We start from the raw sequence: 23172 nt of genomic DNA on the forward strand, positions 1-23172 counted from the left end.
GCCCTTTCGGAAAATTTTGGAAATTGGGTTGCTTAAGGAGGAAGCAACTGGGCGGCAAGCTCCTTCACGTTATTGAAAAATGGTTTCCAGGGCTTCCGTAATGCTTCCGTAAAATTTATGAAAACCTTGGGTAAGCATATTTCACTTAACATTGGTGAAAGGGAAGATAAAAAAAGATAAAAATCAAATCCGAAACACTTCCATAAGGCTTCCGTAACTTTTTCGTAAAAAGATCGTTAATGGTCCAACACCTTAACATTTCTCTCCTTTCAAAAACAAAGAGATCGTTAATGGTCTAACACCTTAACGTTTCTCTCCTTTCAAAAGAATCAAAAGATCATTTAAGTGGTCCAACGCCTTAAACGACTTTTGTGCAGTTAAAATCGATCTTGCGGAAAAAGATCAAAACAACTTAACCAACGTTTAGTTCTAAAAGAACTACGTAGATCTGATTTCCTCATTGCAATTGAGGATACGTAGGAGCGAGGGAAACACCCTTGTCGACCACAAAAAGATAAAAAAAAATACAAAAAACATAAAAAGCATAAAAATACAAAAAGACATAAAAAAGGGAAAATAAAACAAATTGAAGACATGATATTGCACATTTGATTAAAGGCTGTCGTCCCTTGTGATGGACGCGTGGGGTGCTAATACCTTCCCTGTGCGTAAAAACAACTCCCGAACCTTTCACACTTAAAGTTCGTAGACCACACCTTTCCGGTTTTTTCAACATTTTCCTCGAATAAATGTTTGTGGCGACTCCGCGCATTTTCCTCCCATGGAAGACGCACCTGTGAGCCCTCGCGTCGCCCTCTCGCCGAAGGGTAGGTTACGACAGTTGGCGACTCCACTGGAACTGTTGTTAGAGAGTTAGGCCTTGTAATCTCGTGCAATATCATGACTTCCTCTTTTGTCGGTTTCCTTTTATTTCCCTTACGTTCTTGTATATAACTCTTTGATGCTTTTAGTGTGTTTTTGAAATGTATGCATGAGATAGATATTTATTCATTTGATGCACACAAACACCAATACTATTTGTACACACGGTGAGTTGAAAAGGGGCCCTATACCCGGGTCCATGGGAACATAAGGAGTGGAGGTGAATCTGTGATCATGCTGGGTCTCTGACTTGTTTGATAATAGTGAACCCTCATCTAGAGTTTTTCTCTTTGATAACATATTGTTACTGGTAGTCCCTACTGCCGCAATATGTTTTTTCGAAGGGGATGATACCTCTAGAAACCATTGTCGCAACCTACCCTTTCGCGGGAGGGCGATGCGAGGGTGATGTGCCATCATTTTCTTCTATTTTCTAAATCCTTTTTGCACCATTTTAATTACTGATTGGTCTTAATTGTCAATTAATCAGGTAGTTTTATTATTTGGGCTCATTTAGCTAATTTGATGTCTTTTATCTAATTTCAGGAATTAATGAAACATTGGGCTTAATCCGGATTTTGGTTATGGACTTGAAGGGGGCAAATTAAGCAGCGCTTACCTTAGTTAATTAGGAAATTTCACAATTTTATTTTATGTTATTTAGTGTTTATTTTGTTTTGGGCCAGAGTATTGTAATAGGGCCCAGTGACTTTGAGTGACTCTTTTTAAATAGTAGCCTTGGGATTCGTGCAAGACATTCTGTTATGCTATTCATTATTCAGAGCTTTTGTTTTAGGGTTTTCGTTTTTCTGCTTAATGCTACTGTTCACATAATGCAATTTTACGTTTTCTGTTTCTAATTACAATTTCGTTCTTGCTTCTTCTTCTACTCTCATTTACGTTTCTGTTTCATCTACGTTTCTGTTCATTTACATTTTTGTTCATTTACGTTTCTGTTTCATGTTTCATTTGCGTTTTCTGTTTGAATCCATGAAGGCTAGATTTTCTGGTGTTGTTTCCTTTTGAGGACGAAGCCCAACTCTCTTTGAGGTTTCGCTTGCAATGTGGTTCCCTGGCAGTTTTCCCTTCACCAGTTATCCCAAATTCGTGAATATTAATCAGTGCACGCTTCGTGTTCGATTAATTGCCTCTGAGCCTAACTTGCGTTCATGCTTAATGGACGAAGGGCTAACTGGTGTATGTGGTGCCTAATCACGTATTGACAACCCTAAGTTGATTTTCGCTTAGTAAATTGAAATAGGGTTGGATTAAGTGGTTGACTGTTAGGGACAAATTCTCCATAACCCAGGATAAGAGAATGGCTTCTGAATCAAAGGAAACAACCTGTTTTTAATATTAGTAATTTCGTATTCCAGTTTACTTATTCTGCTCTTTAATCAGAAAACAAACAAACCCCCCCCCAATCGTTACTGTTACTGCAAGTATATTATGAACATTTGGTTTGTCACTGCTCGTTGGGAAACGACCTAGGATCACTTCCTAGTTACTGCATTTTCATGTTTATTTGATTCGGGTACGGCCTCGATCAAATTTGGCGCCGTTGCCGGGGAGCAGTGTCCAAAGGTTCATAATAGTTAGCTAGTGTGTGTGTATAATCCTTTCGTGTTTTATGATTAATTGTTAGTATTGTGTTAGTATATGTGTTAGTGTTGTTTAGTGTCCTGGTATTTTGTTTAATGTGTGTTCTGTTTCAGTTTTCCCATTAAGCGTTTCCCCTGTTTCAGTCTTGGGTGTTTTGCTGTGAAGATTGTGCTTGCGGCAAAACAGAGTAGTAGTAGAAATCAATTAGAGACGGATTTTAGCGACCACCCATGCTGAATTATTTGAGATTTTTTGTTTTAGTAGCTAGGGTTGATATTTTTGGCTGAATTTTTTTGTGGTAACTTCTTTTAATCCATATTTTGTGGGAAAAATAGCTAGAGCCTTTAGTTTGGTCAGATTTGAAAGTTCCAAAAAACTAGCAAATTTTGTGTTTGTCAAAACTTCAAACGACCATAACTTTTGCTCCGGTTATCAGAATCGCAATTATTATATATGCATTTGGGGTAGAAAAAAATTTCCTACGCCATGGCAGCCCACCATAGGCTGGCTGAGGTCTCCATCGTTTAAAAAAAAAACGATTCTGTCAAAAGTTTTTTTTTTCAAGTTTTATTCACTTATTTTTCTTAACTTACCATTTTTAGCTTTCATAGTTAGACTTTGAATTTTTGTCTGAAATTTTTTGTGCTATCTTCTCATCATTTTATAAGGTTGCTCACAAAATTTCAAGTCATTTGGATATCATTTGAGGGTAGCTGTAGTTCAAACCTACACCTTTATTTACATGATAAGGCAACTAGTTGTGTGCATGCTGAATGTAGTGTATGACTAGAGGCAATCCATCTGACTTACAACCCTTTGTTCCTGAGATAGATATGACATTTCATAGATTAGTTAGGCATCATTTTATACCTTTTGATCATTTTGAGCATTCCATTACTGGTGAATCTGTGCATTCTGTTATTGGTGATTTTGAACATCCTGATCTTGAGCATTCTGATTCTGAGCATTCTGATTCAGAGCATTTTGATTTTGCACATTCTGAGAACATGGCACAACCTCCACCCCGTGAGAGGACTCTAAGGGAAATGGCTGCACCTGATTTCACCTACGAAAGCTTGTGCATCCAATACCTTGATGAGGATGTCCCATATGTTCTTAAAACTGGACTGATTCATTTGCTTCCAAAGTTTCATGGCCTTGCAGGTGAAGACCCACACAAACATTTGAAGGAATTTCATATTGTCTGCTCCACCATGAAACCCCCAGATGTCCAAGAGGATCACATATTTCTGAAGGCTTTTCCTCATTCATTAGAGGGAGTGGCAAAGGACTGGCTGTATTACCTTGCTCCAAGGTCCATCACGAGCTGGGATGACCTTAAGAGAGTATTCTTAGAAAAACTTTTCCCTGCTTCCAGGACCACAGCCATCAGGAAGGATATCTCAGGTATTAGAAAACTCAGTGGAGAGAGCCTGTATGAGTACTGGGAGCGATTTAAGAAACTATGTGCCAGTTGCCCTCACCATCAGATTTCGGAGCAGCTTCTTCTCCAATATTTTTATGAAGGACTTAGCAATATGGAGAGAAGTATGATAGATGCTGCCAGTGGTGGAGCCCTTGGAGACATGACTCCTGCTGAAGCCAGAAATTTAATTGAGAAGATGGCTTCCAACTCTCAGCAGTTTAGCGCCAGAAATGATGCCATAATCATTAGAGGAGTGCATGAGGTAGCTACAAACTCAGCTGCATCATCTGAGACTAAGAAGCTTGAAGGCAAACTGGATGCATTGGTTAACTTGGTAACCCAGCTGGCCTTGAATCAGAAATCTGTACCTGTTGCAAGGTTTGTGGTTTGTGCTCCTCTGCTGACCACCATACAGACCTTTGCCCTTCCATGCAGCAACCTGGAGCGATTGAGCAGCCTGAAGCTTATGCTGCAAATATTTACAATAGACCTCCTCAACCTCAGCAGCAAAATCAACCATAGCAGAACAATTATGACCTCTCCAGCAACAGATACAACCCTGGATGGAGGAATCACCCTAACCTCAGATGGTCCAGCCCTCAGCAACAACAACAGCAGCCTGCTCCTTCCTTCCAAAATGCTGCTGGCCCAAGCAGACCATACATTCCTCCACCAATCCAACAACAGCAACAACCCCAGAAACAACCAACAGTTGAGGCCCCTCCACAACCTTCCCTTGAAGAACTTGTGAGGCAAATGACTATGCAGAACATGCAGTTTCAGCAAGAGACCAGAGCCTCCATTCAGAGCTTAACCAATCAGATGCGACAATTGGCTACCCAATTGAATCAACAACAGTCCCAGAATTCTGACAAGCTGCCTTCTCAAGCTGTCCAAAATCCCAAAAATGTCAGTGCCATTTCATTGAGGTCGGGAAAGCAGTGTCAAGGACCTCAACCCGTAGCACCTTCCTCATCTGCAAATGAACCTGCCAAACTTCACTCTACTCCAGAAAAAGGTGATGACAAAAATTTACCTAACAATTTCTGTGCAGGTGAATCTTCTTCCACAGGTAATTCTGATTTGCAGAAGCAGCACATTCCCCCTTTTCCATTCCCTCCAAGAGCAATTTCCAATAAAAAAATGGAAGAGGCAGAGAAAGAGATCTTGGAAACGTTTAGAAAAGTAGAGGTAAACATACCTCTGTTGGATGCAATAAAGCAAATTCCAAGATATGCCAAATTCTTGAAGGAGCTGTGCACTAATAAGCGGAAGCTTAAAGGAAGTGAATGAATTAGCATGGGTAGAAATGTCTCCGCATTGATTGGTAAATCTGTTCCTCAAATTCCTGAAAAATGCAAAGATCCAGGTACATTCAGCATACCTTGTATTATAGGGAATAGTAAGTTTGACAATGCCATGCTAGACTTAGGAGCTTCTGTTAGTGTTATGCCTCTGTCTATTTTTAATTCTCTATCTCTAGGTCCCTTACAGTCAACTGATGTGGTAATTCATTTAGCTAATAAAAGTGTTGCCTACCCTGTTGGTTTCATAGAAGATGTCTTAGTTAGAGTTGGTGACCTGATTTTCCCTGTTGATTTTTATATTTTGAATATGGAAGATGGATTTTCTCAAGGATCAGTTCCCATCATTCTAGGCAGACCCTTTATGAAAACTGCTAGAACTAAGATAGATGTTTATGCAGGCACACTATCCATGGAGTTTGGTGATATAACTGTTCATTTTAATATTCTGGATGCTATGAAATACCCATCTGAAGATCTTTCTGTATTTCGTGCTGAAATAATTGACCATGTTGTTGATGAATACATGACTGATCTTTATTCTAATCTGCATGCCTCTCACTCTTCATGCATTGAGTCTGAAATTGTACTTGATCATATGTCTGAATTTGATGCTGAGAGTGATATTGATTGCATGCCTGGTGGTGGTGTTTTACCTCTTGAGATTGATTTTATAGAGTCAGATAGGACTAACCATGTTTCAGGAAGTACACATACCTCTGACTTTCTTTATGAGGTAAAGGCTGAGAAACCATCTCCTTCTACCACTGTCCAGCCGACCACATCAGAGTTGAAGCCTCTGCTATCAAATTTAAAATACGCTTACTTGGATGATAGCAAGGAGAAAGAGGAGAAGTTGTTGTCAGTTCTCAAGAAACATAAGAAGGCTATAGGCTGGACCTTGGCGGACATTCCTGGTATTAGCCCATCCACATGTATGCATCGAATAAATTTAGAGGATGGAGCTAAACCAGTAAGACAGCCACAGAGAAGACTCAACCCGGTGATTCTTGACGTAGTGAAGAAGGAGATAACCAAGCTTTTGCAAGCTGGAATCATTTATCCTATCTCTGACAGCCAATGGGTGAGTCCCGTCCAGGTAGTCCCGAAGAAGACCGGCCTCACAGTGATCAAAAATGAGAAGGAGGAGCTAATTCCTACTCGGGTGCAGAACAGTTGGAGAGTCTGCATTGACTATAGGAGGCTGAACCAGGTTACCAAAAAGGACCATTTTCCCCTGCCATTCATTGACCAGATGCTTGAACGACTGGCAGGTAAATCCCACTACTGTTTCCTTGATGGTTTTTCTGGTTATATGCAAATTACTATTGCTCCTGAGGATCAGGAAAAGGCCACATTCACCTGCCCCTTCGGCACTTTTGCCTATAGGAGGATGCCTTTCGGCCTGTGCAATGCCCCTGGTACCTTCCAGCGGTGCATGATTAGTATTTTCAGTGATTTTTTAGAAAATTGCATAGAGGTGTTTATGGATGATTTCATTGTATATGGATCCTCTTTTGATGGTTGTTTGAATAGTTTGGAAAAAGTTTTGAATAGATGCATTGAAACTAACCTTGTTCTAAATTTTGAAAAATGTCATTTTATGGTTGAGCAAGGTATAGTTTTAGGCCTCATTATTTCCAATAAGGGTATTGAAGTAGATCCTGCAAAAATTTCTGTTATTTCACAATTGCCTTACCCTTCTTGTGTGCGAGAGGTGCGATCTTTTCTTGGTCATGCAGGATTCTACAGGCGCTTTATAAGGGATTTTAGCAAAGTAGCCCTTCCACTGTCCAACTTGTTGCAAAAGGAGGTGGAGTTTGACTTTAATGACAGATGCAAAGAGGCTTTTGATTGCCTCAAAAGAGCGCTGACTACCACCCCCATCATCCAGGCACCCAATTGGACAGCCCCTTTTGAGCTTATGTGTGATGCATCAAATTATGCATTGGGGGCTGTCCTTGCTCAAAAAATTGATAAATTGCCCAGGGTGATATATTATGCTTCTAGGACTTTAGATGCTGCCCAAGCGAATTATACTACTACTGAGAAAGAGCTTGATGGAAGCTTGCTTGTGGAGCTTCTATGGAGGATGGATCTTTGAGCTTCAATGTGGTCCTTCAATGGTGATTTTTCACCATGGAGATGCAGCGGAAGGCAAAGGAGAATAGGAGAGGGGAGGCACCATCCACTAGGGAATAAGCCAAGGAAGAAGGAGCTTCACCACCAAGAATTGCCTTGGATAAGAAGCTTGAAGATGATGCTTTAATGGAGGAAAAGAAAGAGAGAAGGGGGGAGCACGAAATTGAAGGAATAAAAGAGGGAGAGAAGTGGAACTTTGAAGTGTGTCTCATAAGACTCTCATTCATCAAAGTTACAACAAGTGTTATACATGCTTTTATTTATAGACTAGGTAGCTTCCTTGAGAAGCTTTCTTGAGAAAACTTCCTTGAGAAGCTTCTTTGAGAAAACTTCCTTGAGAAGCTAGAGCTTAGCTACACACACCCCTCTCATAACTAAGCTCACCTCCTTGAGAAGCTTCCTTAAGAAGATTCCTAAAGAAGCTAGAGCTTAGCTACACATACCTCTCTAATAGCTAAGCTCACCTCCTTGAGATGAGAAGCTAGAACTCAGCTACACACCCCCTATAATAGCTAAGCTCACACCCATGACAAAAAACATGAAAATACAAAAAAAAAAAGTCCTTACTACAAAGACTACTCAAAATGCCCGAAATACAAGGGTAAAACCCTATACTACTAGAATGGCCAAAATACAAGGCCCAAACGAAGGAAAAACCTATTCTAATATTTACAAAGATAAAAGGGCTCCTACTTAGCCCATGGGCTCGAAATCTACCCTAAGGCTCATGAGAACCCTAGGGCCTTCCCTTGGATCTCTAGCCCAATCTACTTGGAGTCTTCTACCCAATGCCCTTGCGGGATAGGATTGCATCATTCCCTCCACCTTGGAAAGGATTTGACCTCAAATCCTGAGGTTCTTCATACTCTTGGCTCCGTCCCTCAACACCTGTATAAAGAACAAAAACATATGTATTAGTGGTGTTTGGTATGTTGAAGTAAGGTAAGGTCTGAAAACCCATTTCCTGGGCATCTTCCCATGAAGGAACATGGTTTTGCACCAACTCAATGAGTGGTGCTACAAGTATAGAAAAATATGGGACAAACCTTTTGTAAAAGTTTGTTAAGTCATGGAAGCCCCAAATTTTTCTTATACTTGGTGGAGTGGGCCACTCAGGAATGACCTTTATTCTCTCAGGGTTCATGGGAACCCCTTGATCACTATTTGAAAAATTAAGAAAAGTAACGCAATAAAACATACCTTTTTCTGTATTTTCATATTGATTATTCCTACCAAAAAGTATGACAAACCTCAGGTGTCCCATATGAGTACCTAAGTTTGTATTGAAACTAAAAATAAAAACAAACCTACCTAATGGGTCCCTATGTACACACACCATGAAGATGTTAGGTGTACGAGTGATTTTACAAAAGAGGGTTGCACCACTCAAAACATTCATCATACCACCTATTTTGGGCACCAACAAAGCACAAGGATTTAAGCTCTTGCGAACCAAACCCTCATCCAACAACTTCTTTACTTGAGGAATAAAGTCAAGCCCAAGAGGTGTGGCAATGCTAGCAAGTGCCTTTTTACAAAAGAGAAAATGTGGAGGTTGTCTAAGAGGGAAAGTTTCTTTAATGTTTGTCTTTATTGTAAAATGAGTTTCCTTCTTAGCTAAACTCTTGGAGGAGACACTTACCTCCTTACACTTCTCTTTAACCACTAATGGTTGTCCTTCTTCTTGGGGGTAGATTTCTTCACTAGATTCTTCCCCTTTTGCTTTTTCACTTTCACTAGAGGAAGGTGAAGTAGTAGCCTCATCTTGGCTACTATAAATGTCTTGGCCCCTCATAATCATGGTTTTTGTGGTGGGACATTGAGAAGTAATGTGTCCTCTTCCTAGACATTTAAAGCACTTTATAGAGCTAGTTTTCTCTTGCATACTAGCCTTAGGGGCTTGCTTTTCTATTGTCTTCCCCTTATCATCTTTGGGCTTAGAAGGTGTCACCCTTAAGATGCCTTGACCTTGGTCTTTCTTTGGATAAGAGTGAGAGCCATAAGATTTTGAAGTAGACTTCTTTTTAAGTTGTTGCTCTACCCTTATTTCCCAATCTATGTTAGCCTCTACATTGTCCTTCCCATGGAAGTATGAGAGTTTAATGTTAGCCTCTTGAGGCTTTCTTTCCTTTTCTCTTCTATGGGAGTGAGGTCTAAGATGTGACCTATGCCTTCCTTCGTAATAGTCACGAAGTTCTTCACTTAGGCTTTTGCAAGAGTTATGACTACTATAGGAGGCATGTTTTTCTCTTTTCATTTCTTTCATTATTTTTCTTCTTTCTTCCTCTCTTATTTTCTTTCTTTCATCTTGGCTTATTTCTTCCACTCTTTTTTTTCCTTTTTCTTTTCTCTCTTGTTTTTCTTTCCATAACTTGAGGGAACTCAACTCATCTAAGATTCTAGATAAAGGGTCTTTATGACTAGCACCCTTGCCATTAACACTAGATGAATGATGACTCATGTTGGTTCCTAAGTTGTGGTTCTTTCTTGTTGGAGGTTTGAAAACAAAAGGTAAAAGAAACTATGGTTGAAACTAGCCAAATAAACACTAAAAGAGGTGTGAAAGATAAGGTAAAAAACTAATTGGTAAAAGGAAAGCTATCTAGGCGGTTTGACAATGGAAGGTAAAGGAAATAAGCTATGAAAGTAAGCAAGAAATGTAAACTAGGCGAATCCTAAGAGTGTTTGGATGACCACATTCAAGGTTCCCAACAAAACACTCACTATCCTAAGGAAAAATTGCCTAAAATTATTACACACAAATGGAAGTTTGGTAACCTATTGGAGGCTCCCAACACACTTCCAATGAAAGGCCTTTTTGTTACAAAACTTGAAAGCAATGAAGGTAAGTAAATTGCAAATTACAAAATTACAAAACGGTCCTCAATTTTGGTGATTGTTCTCTCTTTGGTGATTCACTCAATTTGGAGTGCTTCTTAGTCTAATAGCTCTTAAGGTGGTTGGCCCCTTGCTTCTGGACTCAAATTCTTCAAGGGATGGCACCAATCCTCCTTCCAATTCCCTATATGGCAACCCACAAACAAGGAAACAAAGAGACAAGAAATAACCAAAGACCAAAAAAAAATGAAATGAAAGCTAAACCAATGGAGTTTTAACAAGACAATTTTTCAAGGATTATTCAACAATTAAAGCAATGAAAAGGACATAGAAGCAAGCTAGGACTCAAAGAGAAACTTAGAATGGCTCTAAAGTAGAGTAAAAAAACTGAAAAAAAGACTCAACAAACCTCTAGCTTTGGCACTTGTCTTCAGACTAATTTTCAATTGAAATTTCCAATTATAGAATAAATTGAGCCAAAACAACAAGCACACTTCCCTTTCACCTTTTTTTTTCTGGATACTGATTTTCCTGCCAACTTGTGTGATTTTTCGTATTTTTTCCTTTTATCCAAATCACTTGTTTATTTTTTTATAAATTTTTTCCAGATGTCTAGAAAATTCAGTAAAAATTTTAGCTCAAAATTAGAAGTAACCAATTCTCAGTAATTTTTACAAGTTTGTATGTCCAAGCTGCCAGCACCAGCGATTTGTTTCTCTAAGCATGATATATTGATTGCCTTGGGCTTACTTTCAACCTTCCTATGTATGTTGAACTCACTAGGATTGTTTACCACAGTTTTAGGAGTTCAATATTCACTTAGGATCAACATTTCAGCCAGCAATTCAATCACCAAAACTCAAATTCACAATAGACACAATCATAAGGAAACCTAAAAGTTCAAGAAAAGGTTCACAATCAAAGACTCTCTAAGAATTTTGCATGAACATGTTAAGGTCTAATTAACATGAAAGATTTGACTCAAATCAAATAATAGGCTAAAAGAATTTCATACACTCATGAACAAATGAGTTAGACAAAGAAACAAGAAAATAAAATTCAGCACAGCATAAGAAATCTTATGTGACAAGTTTCATGACTAGACATGACTTCTATGACAAAACTACAATAGGTGAACAAGTCACTCTAGATTTTTGAGGTTTTCTTCTACTTTAATATTTTTGTAAGAATTTTATGGTTTAGGTTTCAACCACAAAAAATAACAAGACAAAACTCAAAGGAACCTAAACTCAACACAATTCATGGTTCAAGAACAAGAACAAGAAATTTGAACCATAGAAAATCAAATCTAACTTCTATAGCAAGTTTAATCAGTGCAAACTCTAAAGAATCATGTTAACAAAATTTAGAACAAGACATGTGAGGAGATACATGGAGAAAAATGAAGAAAAAACAATGGAAGAGAAGGTAAAGCAAAAAATTAATGGAGGTTTAGGGAGCACCTACTTGAAGCTCTTGTGCTCTGATTACCACTTGATGGAAGCTTGCTTGTGGAGCTTCTATGGAGGATGGATCTTTGAGCTTCAATGTGGTCCTTCAATGGTGATTTTTCACCATGGAGATGCAGCGGAAGGCAAAGGAGAATAGGAGAGGGGAGGCACCATCCACTAGGGAATAAGCCAAGGAAGAAGGAGCTTCACCACCAAGAATTGCCTTGGATAAGAAGCTTGAAGAGGATGCTTTAATGGAGGAAAAGAAAGAGAGAAGGGGGGAGCACGAAATTGAAGGAATAAAAGAGGGAGAGAAGTGGAACTTTGAAGTGTGTCTCATAAGACTCTCATTCATCAAAGTTACAACAAGTATTACACATGCTTTTATTTATAGACTAGGTAGCTTCCTTGAGAAGCTTTCTTGAGAAAACTTCCTTGAGAAGCTTCTTTGAGAAAACTTCCTTGAGAAGCTAGAGCTTAGCTACACACACCCCTCTCATAACTAAGCTCACCTCCTTGAGAAGCTTCCTTAAGAAGATTCCTAAAGAAGCTAGAGCTTAGCTACATATACCTCTCTAATAGCTAAGCTCACCTCCTTGAGATGAGAAGCTAGAACTCAGCTACACACCCCCTATAATAGCTAAGCTCACACCCATGAAAAAAAACATGAAAATACAAAAAAAAAGTCCTTACTACAAAGACTACTCAAAATGCCCGAAATACAAGGGTAAAACCCTATACTACTAGAATGGCCAAAATACAAGGCCCAAACGAAGGAAAAACCTATTCTAATATTTACAAAGATAAAAGGGCTCATACTTAGCCCATGGGCTCGAAATCTACCCTAAGGCTCATGAGAACCCTAGGGCCTTCCCTTGGATCTCTAGCCCAATCTACTTGGAGTCTTCTACCCAATGCCCTTGCGGGATAGGATTGCATCAGAGCTTCTAGCCATAGTTTTTGCTCTTGAAAAATTTCGATCTTATTTGCTTGGTACCCGCATTATTGTTTACACTGACCATGCAGCTCTAAAGTACTTGTTGAAGAAGGCTGATTCTAAGCCTAGGTTGATCCGATGGATGCTCTGGCTCCAAGAGTTTGACTTGGAGATCCGTGATAGGAGCAGAGCACAAAATCTAGTTGCTGATCATTTGAGTCGGATCGAACGTGTATCTGATGCAGATTCACCTATTCGGGATGATTTCCCGGATGATCATTTGTATATAATGTATAGTATTTCTAACTCTCTTTCTACTCCCTGGTTTGCTAACATTGTCAATTATTTAGTTGCTTCTGTTTTTCCTCCCTTAGCATCTAAGGCCCAAAAAGATAAAATTAAAAGTGATGCTAAGCATTTTATTTGGGATGACCCCTACTTGTGGAAATTGTGCAGTGATCAGGTCATTAGACGGTGCATTCCAGATCATGAGACTGACTCAGTCCTGCAGTTCTGTCATTCTTCCGCACCGGGAGGTCATCTGGGTGTTCAAAGGACAGCTCGCAAAGTGCTTGATTGTGGTTTTTATTGGCCCACCATCTTTAAAGATGCGTGGAAGATCTGCAGCACTTGTGAGCAGTGTCAGAGAGCAGGAAATACACTTACATGGCGACAACAAATGCCTCAGCAACCTATGCTATTTTGTGAGGTGTTTGATGTCTGGGGTATAGATTTCATGGGCCCTTTTCCTGTCTCTTTTGGTTATGTTTACATTCTCCTTGCAGTTGACTATGTTTCAAAATGGGTGGAAGCCAAACCCACTAGAACTAATGATGCTAAAGTTGTTGCAGATTTTGTCAGGTCTAATCTGTTCTACAGGTTTGGAGTACCTAAAGCAATTGTTAGTGATCAAGGAACCCATTTTTGCAATAGAACAATGCATGCCCTGCTTAAAAAGTACGGGGTGGTACACAGGGTATCCACACCATACCATCCCCAGACCAATGGACAGGCAGAAATTTCTAACAGGGAAATCAAGAGAATTCTAGAGAAGATTGTGCAGCCAAGCAGGAAAGATTGGAGTACCAGGCTTGATGATGCTCTCTGGGCACATCGGACTGCCTACAAAGCACCCATAGGAATGTCTCCTTATCGGGTTGTCTTTGGAAAGGCATGTCATCTTCCAGTGGAAATTGAGCACAAAGCATACTGGGCAGTGAAGACTTGCAACTTCTCTATGGATCAAGTTGGTGAGGAAAGGAAGTTGCAACTGAGTGAGTTAGATGAAATCCGCCTAGAAGCCTACGAGAATGCCAAGTTCTACAAAGAAAAGACCAAGAAGTTCCATGATAGCATGATAGTTAAAAAGGACTTCATGGTTGGGCAAAAAGTGTTATTGTATAATTCTAGGCTTGGACTCATGAGTGGTAAGTTGAGGTCTAAGTGGATTGGTCCTTTTGTTGTTACTAATGTTTTTCCTTATGGTACAGTTGAGATCAAAAGTGACTCCACAAACAAGAGCTTCAAGGTCAACGGACATCGACTTAAGCCATTCCTCACGAACCCTTCTCTAGTGGACGTAGTGGTGGAAGAGACTTCCTTACTCCACCCTACTCTTCCTCCACCATGACTTAGGGAGTTTTTCTTTTCCTATCTCCTTCTTTGCTTTTACTACACTTGTCCGATTCTATTTGATGATTTAATTGTTTTTAATCTTTTAATTGTGATACATTGAGGACAATGTGTTGTTTAAGTATGGGGGGGGGGGGGGGAGTGTTCTTTGGTTTTGCTAGTTTTGTTGGTTTTGTTAATTTGTTAATGTTGTTAGTTTCGTCGGATTGTTAGTTTAATATTTTGGGTCAATTTTGTGTGCATGTACGACTTTGCATGTTTTTCTTTGAATTATAGGATATGTTCAAGAAATGGGTAATTGTTTTGAAAATAAAAGTTTTTGACATTTTGTGACTTGAAATCCTTGATTCTCCTCTACATGTCATGATAGTTTTGAAAGCTCAATTTGAAAGTGATGAGTTTACCTTTGTGAGAATTTGAGCCATCCATCATCATAATCATTTGGTGTGTTTTGCCCCATTGATTGCTTGCACAATAGCCTTGGCTTGATTCTTGTTGATGCGTCCTAATTCACATGCATATTTGGAAATGATTGAGGCAATTTTGTTCTTATAAGCTTCTAGCCAAATGGACTTACCTTGAATTAATTCCTTTGATAGCCCTTTTGAGCCTTGTTTCCCTTTCCTTGTTTTGAAGCTCACTACAAGCCTTAAGTGAAAAACCATGATATCACCATATCCTTAAGGAATTTTGGAGCTTTGGAATTGTTTTGGGAATAAGTGGGGGGGGGGGGGGGGGTTTGTTTCATTGGATAACTTGTTTTGTTGGCTATACTTCATGATGTATTTTGGGCCATACTTGATGTACATTGTATATTGGTTAAATGTTGGACATGCTGAATGAAATGCTGTTTCTCAAAGGATATAGAGTAAAAAAAAAAAAATTCGAAAATGAAAAAGAAAAGCAATAAAGTTGAGTGAATAAGATCTTAAATGGCAAAAGAATGATGAGACTCTTGGTTCTACTCTTTATGTTTAAATTTTATCTTCTTTTTATTTTCTTATTTTTTCTTATTATGCACTTATTCCCCATTGCTCCTCTATTCCTTTGGGATTTAGCCTCTTATTCCATATTTTTCCATACCTTGTCCTTGGCCCCATTACAACCTTAAAATACCTTTTGATCCTCATGTGCTTGTGTTTATGGGTTGATTGTCAATTTTAGAATCTTGCCAAGTTTATGTAGTGTTTGTTTTCATGGGTGCTTTGAGGGTAAATAGTAGCCTAGACACTTGAGAGACAGAGTGTATATCTTGTGAGGCTTTATCACTTTTCATTCTTGAGCTGATTAACTATTTTGCCATGATTGGGTTGCTTGGATGATTTTCATGAATGTCTTAACTTTTCAGATCTCCTTATGTTAGATGTTACTCATTACTTTCATTCCTTGATGTTCATTGAGAAATATGTGAATGTTTTTGTTTGTCCCTCTTTGATACCTTGGATTTTGTTCTTTGTTTCATTTTGCCCAGGAGTGCAAAAGGCTAAGTATGGGGGGTTTTGATGTGCCATCATTTTCTTCTATTTTCTAAACCCTTTTTGCACCATTTTAATTACTGATTGGTCTTAATTGTCAATTAATCAGGCAGTTTTATTATTTGGGCTCATTTAGCTAATTTGATGTCTTTTATCTAATTTCAGGAATTAATGAAACATTGGGCTTAATCCGGATTTTGGTTATGGACTTGAAGGGGGCAAATTAAGCAGCGCTTACCTTAGTTAATTAGGAAATTTCGCAATTTTATTTTATGTTGTTCAGTGTTTATTTCGTTTTGGGCTAGAGTATTGTAATAGGGCCCAGTGACTTTGAGTGACTCTTTTTAAATAGCAGCCTTGGGATTCGTGCAAGGCATTCTGTTATGCTATTCATTATTCAGAGCTTTTGTTTTAGGGTTTTCGTTTTTCTTCTTAATGCTACTATTCACGTAATGCAATTTTACGTTTTCTGTTTGTAATTACAATTTCGTTCTTGCTTCTTCTTCTACTCTCATTTACGTTTCTGTTTCATCTACGTTTCTGTTCATTTACGTTTTTGTTCATTTACGTTTATGTTTCATGTTTCATTTGCGTTTTCTGTTTGAATCCATGGAAGGCTAGATTTTCTGGTGTTGTTTCCTTTTGAGGACGAAGCCCAACTCTCTTTGAGGTTTCACTTGTAATGTGGTTCCCTAGCAGTTTTCCCTTCACCAGTTATCCCAAATTCATGAATATTAATCAGTGCACGCTTCGTGTTCGATTAATTTCCTCTGAGCCTAACTTGCGTTCATGCTTAATGGACGAAGGGCTAACTGGTGTATGTGGTGCCTCATCACGTATTGACAACCCTAAGTTGATTTTCTCTTAGTAAATTGAAATAGGGTTGGATTAAGTGGTTGACTATTTGGGACGAATTCTCCATAACCCAGGATAAGAGAATGACTTCTGAATCAAAGGAAACAACCTGTTTTTAATATTAGTAATTTCGTATTCCAGTTTACTTATTCTACTCTTTAATCACAAAACAAACAAACCCCCCCCCCCCAATCGTTACTGTTACTGCAAGTATATTATGAACATTTGGTTTGTCACTGCTCGTTGGGAAACGACCTAGGATCACTTCCTAGTTACTGCATTTTCATGTTTATTTGATTCGGGTACGGCCTCGATCAGAGGGCTCACGGGTGTGTCTTCCAAAGGAGGAAAATGCACGGAGTCGCCACCAACGTTTATTTGTGGAAAACTTCGGAAAAACCGAAGGAAACCGGTCATAAAGAATATTCCAGATTCGGGAGTTGCATTTACGTTTGAGGAAGGTATTAGCACCTCTCACGTTTGTCCCAAAGGACAACAACCTTAAATTAGGATTGTGTGAAATTATGTATTTAAACCTTTTATTTCTTTTTATTTATTTATTTTTGAGGTCGACAAAAGAGGGGCTCTTGCTCCTACGTATCCTCCATCGAAGAGGAAATCAGACCTACGTAGTTCTTTCTTAAGGGGGAATCAAGCGATTCTTTTTACTTGGAAGGTGGTCCTTTTAAGGCGTTGGACCTTAAAATGATCCATTTTTACTTGGTGAGAAAAACTGAGGTATCGAACCTTAAAATCCTTTTTAGTGATTTTGTGCGGACGAGCTTGACTTTGCAAGTTGATTTTAGCCTTAGTTTCACTTTAGTTATTAGTCAAGTCAATTAAGAAAGAGAAACGTCCGATTGATTTTTTTGCTTTATTTTACTAAAAAATATTTTTTGATTATTATATTATTATTTTACCTCTTTTTGGTTTCCAACGTGGTTACGGCATGACCGAACGGTCGGATTTTACTTTAATAGAAATTAACGAATATTACAAATCAAATGATCGGTGGAAATTTATTTTATTTTTTGATTAGGCGAGAAAATGACTTAAGTAAATGACTGAAGCACGTCAAAAGGGGGTACGGAAAGTAAATGAAACGAAAATAAAAGTACACGAAACAAATGGGGACAACCAAGGGTACATAGAATGAATTGAAAAGTTCGATTTCGGGAACTTACCGGTTGAAGACCGAAGAACGACGAAGAACAAACGATGAACGATGAAGAACGATTGAAAATCTTCGCCAAATCACCCACGGAAACGTTACGGAAGCGCCTCGGCTTGGATTTTCTTCACGGAAACAATTTTCCTCACTAATTTTAAGTGATTACGAAGTGCCAAGAGGGCTGAACCCTTTCCTTCTTCAATCCTCCCTCTATTTATAGGAGAATAGGGGAGGAGCTTACCACCCAGCTCGCCTAGGTGAGCCAGGTTGCTTCCTCCAGAAGCAACCGCCTTCTGGAGGAATAATCTGGAAGGCCCAAGTGGGCCTGGTTGCTATTTGCACCCCTTTTTTACTAAATACACCCCCCTTTTGCTTCTTTTTTGTGATTCTTTTTTCCGTAACGTTACGAAACTTTACGAATTTCGTAACAATACTTGTTTTCTTTCCGTAAGGTTACGGAACCTTACGGGTCATGTAATTACTCCTTTTTTAGCTTTCGGAATGTTACGGAAACTCACGGATTGCGTAACAACACTTCCTTTTGATTTCCGGCATGTTACGGAATTTCACGGATTGCGTAACAATGCTTCATTTTGATTTCTGGCATGTCTCGGAACTTCACGTATTGTGCAACAAAGGGTGCCAAGTACCTCGAAGCGGTCAACAAAGGTTGCATGCCTTCAAACAATGGTCCCTGGACGAAATTAGGGTATGACAGTTGCCCCTCTTTACTTACCTTTTATCGGAGATAAGAGGAAAGCAAAGATAAAACACTGATTTCGTCCATCTTCGCCCTTTCCGTGATTAGTCTATGACGACTTCCGTCTCTCTTTCTTCTTTCTCCGCACAACACAAAACAAACACAAACAACAAAAAACACCAATAACATAATATACACATATACACATGTTTGGCGAAGGAACCGATCGGGAAAATAACAAAAAACCATATTTCCCAGTCACCGGAGGCTCCGCGCTTGATAACGGAGGACACATGAATAGCGCTAGGCAATCAACTCATGGGTCCCGAATAAGATTTGAGGGTGGAGGATAGACGAACAGCGCTAGGTAATCAATTCGCAGGGCTCCAGACTCGATGGTGGAGGATGCATGAATGAGAATCAATTCATGAGACTCCGGATAAAATTTGAGGGTGGAGGATAGACGAACAGCGCTAGGCAATCAATTCGCGGGGCTCCAGACTCGATGGTGGAGGATGCATGAATGACAATCAATTCATGGGGCTCCGGATAAAATTTAAGGGTGGAGGATAGGTGAACAGCGCTAGGCAATCAATTCGCGGGGCTCCAGACTCGATAGTGGAGGATGCATGAATGACAATCAATTCATGGGGCTCCGGATAAAATTTGTTGGCAGGACCGAATGATCCACCGGGTTTTTTCACCTAAAAAGGCGAACATGCTTTAGCAAGGAAAAATAAATCATTCACGAGAGCACCATATCTTAGAGAAACAATACACCCATGCCAAAAGTAATTTTCCTTGTAACCAAAAATGAAGGGTAGGATGTCAACATTTAGCTTTTATGAACATTCAGGGGAAACGTCGGGTCAAACTGAAACTGGGAATAAAATCACTCATAGTGTATAAAAACTCACACATGCAAGTGTTTTACCTTAATTCCAAACCATAGCTGCACATGACTTTATTTTGCACATGATTTCCTATCGAACCAAAAGATCACACGGACGATCACGGATCAATAGGATTTTCTCGAGGGTAGTGTTTTTGGAGAGGAAGCTGGGTGTTTCGATCTTTTCCTCTTTGTTTATGTGGGGCGGGATATCGCCAGTCGAGAGCGACTTCGAATAGCAATCCCAAAGGAAGAACCACTTAAAAGATGGGTTTTCTCTTTGCCAGCGGTTATTTACCTTGCCAAAAATTTATCTGGTCTGAAGATCTCTTGTTCTCTTTCTTGCTTTCCATTATTGATCGGGAATTATTCTGTTTTCCTCCGACCTTTTCCTTTTTACTTTCTTCCGATCTTTGATCGGCAATTCTTCTTTTCCTCTCTTTTCATTTCTTCCTTTTCTTTTCTTTCTTTGGGAATTCGGGTTTTAGCATTCGTTATTCACTCTCCCTTGAGGGGATTCTGTGTCTTTCTCTTCGGGGGAAAGGGCGAGGATTCTCTTCATAGGCCAAGGTTCAAAGTAGCTTAAGGTTGTGTCTCAACATGGTCTTTTCATCGTGTGTGCCCGATTTGGATATTTGGGGCAAGACAAATTCATGTGTCAGGGTGTCGGTTTCGGGTTAAACTTCCATATCATTTCCACAAGGCACGCGTAACAATGATGATTTGGAAACAACGTGCAAAATTAGTCATGGCCAGAGCTAGGTGGGTACTCAAGCATCCAGATTATGACATTGTGATACTAAGGCTTGGGTTTTACACAAGTAGACCCAATATTTCCAAATTATGTTCTTTCATCGGTTCAATGAATCCATCCATTCTTACCTCGGTTATTCCGGAAAATAAACTCTTAGCGTCAGTCCCTTGTTTCCAAAAGATATTTTTGCTCCCTATGAATGATTTATGCTTCCTAGGACCATAACATGCCGACCTTCGAGGTCTTTCTTTCTTTGTTCTTTTTTGTTTCATTTTTTATGTTTGCAAAAACTATACATCCATCGTTATCTATGAGAAAAACTTTCCTTTGTACACCTACATCCCTATACATGACAGACTTTTTCTGTATACACACGCATTAAAACTCTTTCTCTTTATATCAAACACGGTCTATATAAAAACTCTATTCCTGTTCAAAGATTTCTTTTTCGTACAACTCGTGGTTTATACAAAAACTTCTTTATATACACTCATTGCTCACACACAAGAATTCTTTTCACACATTATTTACACACACACAAAATCTTTCCATACACTTTTTATATATATAAAAAACTCTTTTTTTTCTTTTCTTTATATATAGACACGACATTTGTTCACAATGCCTCTTTCTTTTTTCTATTCTTGGCGTTCATCATGATTTTTTGTTCGTTTTATTTTTTAGGACGACGTTCCTAAAGGAAAACTCTACAAGGTTCCGGAATTTCAACAAACATTATCGACAATAACGAAGTAAACACTAACGCAATAGTTCAAACAAAATATATGCACAAAACAAATGACAATCGAAACAACAAAAAACAAACGTTAGTCCCTCAAGTCATAGAAAATAAAATAACATGTAATAGATAAAAGAGGAAATATAAAAGAAAATATGAATCTGGGGATCTCCTAGTCATGTGGCTCCACTCCCTCCTAAGAAACCGAGTAAATCCGACATCTCCTCATCCATGCTGGCCTCCTCTTCATCGTCGGGAGCCTCTGCGGGCGCCTCCCCTGCTTGGGCCTCGAGCCAATCTCCGGGCCATGCGACCTCTGCCCTGAACTGATCTGGAGTAGGGCACGCAAAAGGAGCGAAACCCTGGCTCTGCATACTGAGGCTGAGCTGGTAGTGACACTCATGGACCTGCCCCAGCCCCCTGTGGTTGGCCGCGTGCTGGCGAATCGAGTGCCGTAAATACCGCTCCGTGTCAAATGACCCAGTTGGGTCAGCCTGATGAGGTGGTGTCGGCGCGTCTGCGGCCTGTGGTGCATCACCCTGCGCCTGTCTAGGCGTGCAATACTTCTCAATGAAGGCCCGGGTGATCGGCGGTCGAATCACCTTACTGGGTGTGACGGGAACTCCGAATGACTAGCAGAGACCCGTGATCAATGCTGGAAAACCCAGGGCCCTGTTAGACTTATCTGGGTCTAGAGGGTGCCTGGTAGGTGGCATACCTGCAAATAAATAAATGGCGTCAGCGATCAACTGAGCCACATGAATGGTCATCCGTGTCAGGATGGCATACACCAGCTGACACTTTGACAGAGGGAGGTCGGAATTATGATCGCTGGGCAGGATGTTGCTGAGCAGCAACGTCATCCATGTCTGGGTCAAGGTAGTCATGCTGGTGCGCATGATCCGCACCCGTCTCCCGGCAGGGGTCCGGGCAAAATCCTGACCCGGTATGCATAGCAGCTGGGCAATGGCCTCCTCGTCAAATCCATCAGCCCGGTTCCTTCTCTGACTATACTCGCACTCCTGGCCCTCCTCTAACACTAGTGGGTCTCCCAGGAACTGGCTGAGGGCGTCTGCATCAAAAGGAATCCACTGACCCCTTACCCATGACCGCATGTCCCGCACGCCCTCCTCCGTGGGCCAAGCATTAGCGTAAAATTCCAGGACTATCTCTGGGTCAAACTTAGCCATGGGGGTGACTAGCAACGTCCAACACCGGCGAGCTATCTCTTCCTGGAAGTCGGTGTACTCATCGTCCCTGAGCTGGACGCGTCTCTCTCGGTGGAATGACCATCCTTTGATGGCCTCGAAACGCTGCTGGTGCTCAGCGCTCCTGAAACGATGGCTGTCGAACTCGGGGGCAGAACTGGTCCCTTCAACCGCGACGTCCTTCCTAGATCTCTTTGCGGAAATCTTTCTCGGAGCCATTTCCTGCGAGGACAAACATTTGGAAAGTTTAGTTTACAAGACAACGCTTATTTTAAGGCAAAAATGGCATGCTAATCTTTCCGATTTAGAACAAACTTGTGCATACATTTCCTTAATGTAAAACATTTATGAACATGCATATGCGTACAATATCCTACTATTTATATGAACATACAAGGATATTAAAAACATTCTAGTTACCACACACACACACACACACACACACACACACACATATATATATATATATTGGAAAGAATACATATACGCATGCTCAAGGTATTGTGTCAAAATTATACATGTTCATATCCTAAGTATTTTGCTACCACAAACTACCTACGCACATTTGAAGTATTTTATTAACATACAAATTTTTGTTGTTTCATTCACATTTATTTATACATATATGCACATTGGGGAGCCAATCTCACGTCACGCACACACTTGCATTTGAAGAGGAACTTTCATGCCCTCTACCTACACTTGCAAGGCAATTCCACATCATATATTCATTTGGGAAGCATTCTCGTGCCATTTTTGACATGGGTACATTTTTTTGAAAGGCTTCTTATGCTACCTATCCACAAATATACATATTTTGAAAGGCATTTTTACGCTACCTATCCTACATAGACAGATTTTTGAAATGCATTATTTGCTATACATTCACACTTTGCAAGGTATTTTTATGCCATATGTTCACACACTTTGCAAGGCATTTCCATGCTACATATATTCACATATATATATATACCGTTGAAAGGTATTTTCCATGCTACCTAGGTGCAAGGTATTCCTCATGGGGCAGCCAAATTTAAATTCTAATAAAAACCTCTCAAACATGTCCTAATATTCATGCCTTTCTACATTCAAAACCAAAACTTAGATTCCTGAGCATAAGTCATGCTTCCTTGTATTGAAATTTAAAAGCTTGGGTTCCTAGGC

At 39.8% G+C, this 23172-nt stretch overlaps 1 non-coding gene across 1 annotated transcript; it reads right to left on the reverse strand.

Annotated features, from left to right (window-relative positions):
• Positions 1-3869: 3869 nt before the first annotated feature.
• On the reverse strand, positions 3870-3976 carry LOC114407889. Its single transcript, XR_003665701.1, has one exon. It is a non-coding gene; the product is annotated as a small nucleolar RNA R71 (small nucleolar RNA).
• Positions 3977-23172: the final 19196 nt, after the last annotated feature.

The sequence above is a fragment of the Glycine soja genome, chromosome 3, assembly GCF_004193775.1.
Source record: "Glycine soja cultivar W05 chromosome 3, ASM419377v2, whole genome shotgun sequence".
Classification (NCBI taxonomy): Eukaryota; Viridiplantae; Streptophyta; class Magnoliopsida; order Fabales; family Fabaceae; genus Glycine; species Glycine soja.